The sequence below is a fragment of the Panthera uncia genome (genome assembly GCF_023721935.1).
Source record: "Panthera uncia isolate 11264 chromosome A1 unlocalized genomic scaffold, Puncia_PCG_1.0 HiC_scaffold_16, whole genome shotgun sequence".
NCBI lineage: Eukaryota > Metazoa > Chordata > Mammalia > Carnivora > Felidae > Panthera > Panthera uncia.
In genome coordinates, this window is record NW_026057576.1 from 57,793,770 (window position 1) to 57,799,960 (window position 6,191).

The following is a 6,191-nucleotide window of genomic DNA, read 5'->3' on the forward strand; positions in this document are numbered from 1 at the left end:
GAGTGGATTCATCAGGACACAGTGTCAGCACCACTAGGAGCAAAGGTCAAACAGACTGACATCTGAAAGAAAGAAAAAAAGAAGGAAGGAAGGGAGGAAGGGAGGAAGGAAGCAAGAGAGAGAAAGAAAGAAAGAAAGAAAGAAAGAAAGAAAGAAAGAAAGAAAGAAAAAAACATTGGGTGCAGAGAGACTAAAACTATCCAATAAGCTGAATGAGCTTGACAGTGGACTCATCCCTAGATCCCACAAAAAGAAGCTGTAACCCTTTTGACACCTTAATTTCAGACTTGTAAGACCCAGAGCAGGAAGATACTGAATGAATGTTGTTTTAAGCCACTAAACTGGTAGTAATTTGTTAGAGCAGGCATAGAAACCTAATACAAAGGGCCATCAAGGGTGGTACATTTGCCCCAAGCTGGCTTCTTCTTATCACTTTGGAAAGTTCTAAATTTCGAGAAAAGGAAGAGAAACCTCTACTGTAGCTAGCAGTGCAACAGGCACCCTTGAATTGCAACCTAGAATGTCCCTTCAGAATGAAAAGCTGAACAGGTCAGGCCCCACTATGCCTCTCTTCTGGGCATGGGACATTCTCGCACCCAGCAGTGAATCCATTCTAGTAAAAAGAAGACCAGTGATAAAACCTATTTCCCTCTGACCCTGAAGTGACTATATTCTCTAACTTATGTACACCAGAAACTAACAAACAAATAAACAAACAGTTGTGTGCTTGCCAGACAACTCTGGGTGGGCCTGCTTGGAAAGAAAGCTCAGAGTCTATTATTCCTAGACCTAGGTAGTACTTTGATAAATAAATCTTCCTTTGAGCACTGTGAAAAGGCATTACTTTTGGCCAAGTGATGGTAGATATAGTTATTTTTGGGGTCCTGGATTTAAAAAAAAATAATGTTTATTTACTTTTGAGAGAGACAGACAGAGAGAGAGAGAGAGAGTGAGTGGGGGAGGGACAGAAAGAGAAGGAAACACAGAATCCAAAGAGGGCTTCAGTCTCCCAGCTGGTAGCACAGAGACTGATGCGGAGCTTGAACTCACAAACTGTGAGATCATGACCTGAGCCGAAGTTGGATGCTCAACTGACTAGATAACTTTATTAGATTGTGACTGATGGTCATTTAATAAATATTGTATTTGTTAGGAACATTTGGTATTATCTGATATGAACACTGGGTGTAAATCAAGCCCAGTGCAGGCATATAGACCTTCTAGCTGGGCACATTCCATGAACTCCCACCGACAGGTTTCATAACTATATTTGAGGTGCATTGCCAGGTACCTGCTATAGTTAAACAACAAAAACAACAACAACAGCAACAACAACAACAACAACAACAACAACTTGTCCAGATTATGTAGTTGAAATAAGACAAAAGAAAGTATTTAGTCTTCTCACAAAAGATTTAATAAATGCAGCGGTCTTGTGTGAAACTATTTAATTAAAGTAGACATCACTGAAGCTTGGATCTCCTCTGTGGAATATCAAAGTTGAAACAGTGAACTAGCCACTGCCACACCGGCAAGGGCTGATGTCATAACTGTGACTGAACAGACTGCTGCCATTATGGTACCTGGTATGAAGCCACGGGCTTTGCCAGCACTTTTGTGTGTGTGCTCTTCCAAAAAAAGATCAGGATCAATTGGCTTCCATGTAGCAAGGCCTGAGATATATCTGGACACTCCTTTCACAAAGTTATTTGAGTTATTCTGCAATATTTCATCAGTGGATCAGACATGTTTTAACACAATATGAGCTACTGATAGGTGTTGAAATGTTCCTTTGCATTGAAGATACTGTGTTGGTGACTCCCACTGAGGAAATTGCTCACCCTGCAGTGATTAAAGGTAGTCTGGCCGTGAATGAGGAGGAAATGCAGAGCTCTGATGTGCCAATGTCTCCTATTGTGACTTGAACATGGCATATCCTACTAGGGGCCAACCCATATCCCTAAGGCTTTGGTCAGTTTTTTGTTGTTGTTGTTGTTTTTAATTTTTTTTAATGTTTTATTTATTTTTAAGACAGAGAGAGACAGAACATGAGTGGGGATGGGGCAGAGAGAGAGGGAGACACAGAATCTGAAGCCGGCTCCAGGCTCTGAGCTGTCAGCACAGAGCCCGACGCGGGGCTCGAACTCACGAACTGTGAGATCATGACCTGGGCCAAAGTCGGACGCTCAACCAACTGAGCCACCCCATGGCCTTGGTCAGTTTTAACAAGAGGTGGCAATGCACTCATGAGTCACAGAACTCGTATCACTCACCGCATTACCTAAACTAGTGGTACAAAAGGAACTTGCCTGTGAAACTTGTCACCTATCCAGGGGAATGCTATGGCAATTTGCCATGAAGATAATAAATATCTGATTGTACATGACACTGGATACTCTTCATGATGGGTGAAAATTTAGATCCAGGTCTTGGATGTGAAAAATGCTATCTTGAGAATTGGCGAAATACATATTTACATAGATGCATGGATCGTCACTATTAATGGCTTTGGCTCTCTGATGAGGCCATTGGACACCACAATAGTGGTGAGTAAATACATAATGATACAATGTACATATAACTTACACTTCCCCTCACTTGCTCTCATTCTCACTCCATCTCTTTGTCTATCCATCTATATAAATATTCTATCCCTTTACCTACCTACCTACCCCCCCATCTATCCATCTAACTAACAAACTAACTTGTATTCTCACACAAAGAGCAACCCATTTAAAGGAAAGTGGTGTGAATCAGCATATGTCCTCATCATTTCTACTATAGGTTGGTGAATTTGTGCCCAACATCATTACAGTAATTGAGTTATCACAAAGAACTATAAAATTTGTCCTATTTGTCACCCGGGTATACCAGGGTCTATGCAGAGGAATTCTGCAGGAACCGTTTTCAGCTCTTTGTAAGTTATACACACTCATTCCCACTCTACCTGGTCTGAGTTCCCAGGTGTCAGGGGTGTGGAATTATAAGATACTTAGAAGATAAAGTGAACCTTCCCTTTTGTTCCTTTTTCATGCCAAACTTTAATTCCTAATAGTCTAATTTTTATAACAGCTCCTGACATAATCAGTACTTCATAAGATCTGGGAATAAGCCAGGACTTCTTCCTAATGCACTGGTGAAATTCTTCTCTATCAAAGAGCTACCAGATACATCCATACTTGACTATGCTCTCAAACAACACCCAACCTGTATGCCCATCAAAGGAAGTATCAACCCTAGACAGATATTGATGTTATCTTGAGCTAAACTGTGGTGCTCTGTGCCCCCAGGACTTGTTTTCTTCTATAGATGGCAGACACTTCCCTGCCTCTCCTTTGAGTCTGAATGAGATTAATGCTGTGGAAAAAATGGTAAAATCTTTTTGACACTGACCAAAAGACCGAGCAGTTAGTAATGCATCTCCTTTCACTCTCTGTTGCTAGCACTGTGGCCTCCCTGGCGCTGTCAGGGACACAGGCTTTCGCAATGCAATCATTCCTCATTTGGTAGGTAGTTATAAAAGCCCAGTGTGTGATCTGAGATTCAAGGGACACCCCATGGGAAGTTTGCTGATCAGACAGCCTGGTTCTTTATTGAGAAGCAGACAAGCATTAGTTCTTTGTCCAGATTGTATTAGCCCTGGACTCTTTATGGCTCTCCAGGAAAGAGTATCTGAAGTGTCCAAATATTTATACTACTTTTCAGTCAATACCTTAGCCTAAATTGAGCTCTCAATGCAATCTCTGGAGGAGCAGTTCAGATGACTCCAGATATTCCAATCTTAGCCTTGGTGTGGTAGATTTTATAATATGTTTGCGATCTATCAGATTATGCATTATCTCCTTCAGCCATCCCAGCAGATGTTGAAGCTCCTGTGAAAGTCCAAGTGACTATGGTTTAAGACTGGTTTACATTTAAAGGAAAATGTCTGGACTGAATCAGCATATATACCCATATTTAATTCTCAGACTGCACTTAGCTTGTATTTCATAAGAATTTAAGAACTGGCCACAGACCAGAGTAGAAAAGTCCTTGGGATGAATGGTTCTGCACCTTCATTCCCCTTCCCTTCCCATGTAGTCTGACACAGAGCTGCTTACCTTCATGGAACTAGATTTTAGATTAACAACTAGAATTCTGGCTGATATCAACAAGAGTGATACAAATCTTTTCTGCTGAGCTATGGATTTGTTTTCTAGGTCTGAGTTCTCTTGGCATATCTCTTGTTAAATATATATATATATATATATATATATATATATATATATATATATTTATATATAATGTTCCCTACTCTATTTTAGGATAGTCTATACCTATAGCAAGCTATTCCCAGGTAGGATATCCTGTAGTAGAATGAGTCTGCTGTCCCAAGAAGCATGTAGCTCAAGGGACACTGTGTGCTCACATTGTCTATGAGTTTTTAAACACTTTGTCATAAGTGATTTGGGTCAATGTAATAACAATTATACAAAATCTCCATGATTGTGAGGAAGGACGTGGCAGCATATTCTCATTTTCTGTTTAGATTATGAGTACCTTGAATTCTAAAGTAGAATTTTATATCTCCTGTAATCTAGAAATGCCCATGCATAAACTGTTTGTAATAGGTATTTCTGGATGAAAATTCTAAATTCATGAGTCATTTACTTAAATTTTCAAAAAATTAAATCTTGTCTCTACAACCTGATTGTATGTACTATTGAAACAGAGACATTATTTACATCTTAATAATTTCCTGGAATCAACTACCTCAGCTTTAAAGATAGTGGGTAATAGGGGTGACTGGGTGGCTCAGTCAGTTAAGCATCCAGTTCTTGATTTCAGCTCAGGTTGTGATCTAAGGGTTTGTGAGTTTGAGCCCTGCATTGAGCTCTGAGCTGAGTGCAAGCCTGCTTGGGATTCTCTCTCTCATCTCTCTCTCTTCCCTCCCCTCTACCTTTTTCTCCAAAAATAAATAAACTTTAAAAAAATAAATAAAGCTAGTAGATAATAAATTTATGTTTGTTGAAAGGTTCATGGATTTACCTGTATATTGAACATGTTAAATATACTAATGGTAGAGTTCTATTATTCTGAGCAATGTATTTATTTGGGGATATATGACATATATCCCTCACACGTAGACATATGCAATATATACATATATTCCTTATAAAGATAAATGGAATGTACATTGATAATGCAATAAAAAAATCTCTCATATCACTCATTCAGAGTCTCTGTATCCTTTCTTATTACCATACTTTCTGCTTGTGTCCAGAAATTCCAGAATAAACTATATATCCTACCCATAAATATTATTTTATCCAAATAGTAGCATATAGGCACATTTTCTGCATTTTTCCCACTTATTACTGACATATAGCTTTCATTCCATATGAGTACATATAAAGGTTCAAGTTGCTCCACTCTACTTTTAGTAGGTATGTAATATCTATTTTGTATTTCTCGTGATTGTTTGTGTATACGTGGAAGTGAATTAAATAGACAAAATTCCCACTACCATGAAACTAGCAATCTAGTTAGGAGAGACAGTCATCTAATAAATACATAATAACAAATATATAGTATATTTGATAGTAGTAAGTTATATTCAGACAGAAACGGAAAGGTAAAAGGAGTGTTAAGATATGGTGGGGGAGGGAGTGGGTTTATTAGTTTCCACCAAAGAACTACTAAAGGTTTCAGTGAGAAGATGACATTTGGAAGAAGTTCAAAAGGGATGAAGAAGTGAGCTGTGCTGCTTTCGAAAGGCTTGCACCTTGAAGAATGAGAAGCGCAGGTATGAAGTGCTGAAAATGTCCCAGCTGCAGCTAGGAGAGGGGAATAGCTGGGACACAGTGCAGGAGAGGATTCTGGTAGGTCAAGTCTAAGAATATACTTGAACCAGCTCAATTAGCAGTTATTGGCTTTTCCACTGAGAGATAAGAGGAGTAGTGGAGTCTTGAGTAGGTTTACATTAGAAAAATATCCTGATCTTACTTCACATTCACAGGGACACTGTGCATTCTATGTTAAGAAAAGGTAATATAAGGGTGAGGAAAGAAGCAGAGAGAGTAGGTGGAAAGCAACTTTAGAACTCCCAGAAGAGAAATGGTGGTGGCTTGATAGAGTGGTATCAGTAGAGATAGGGATAATTGGTCATTATCTGTATGTATTTTGCAATTAAAACCAACAAGAAGTAATGA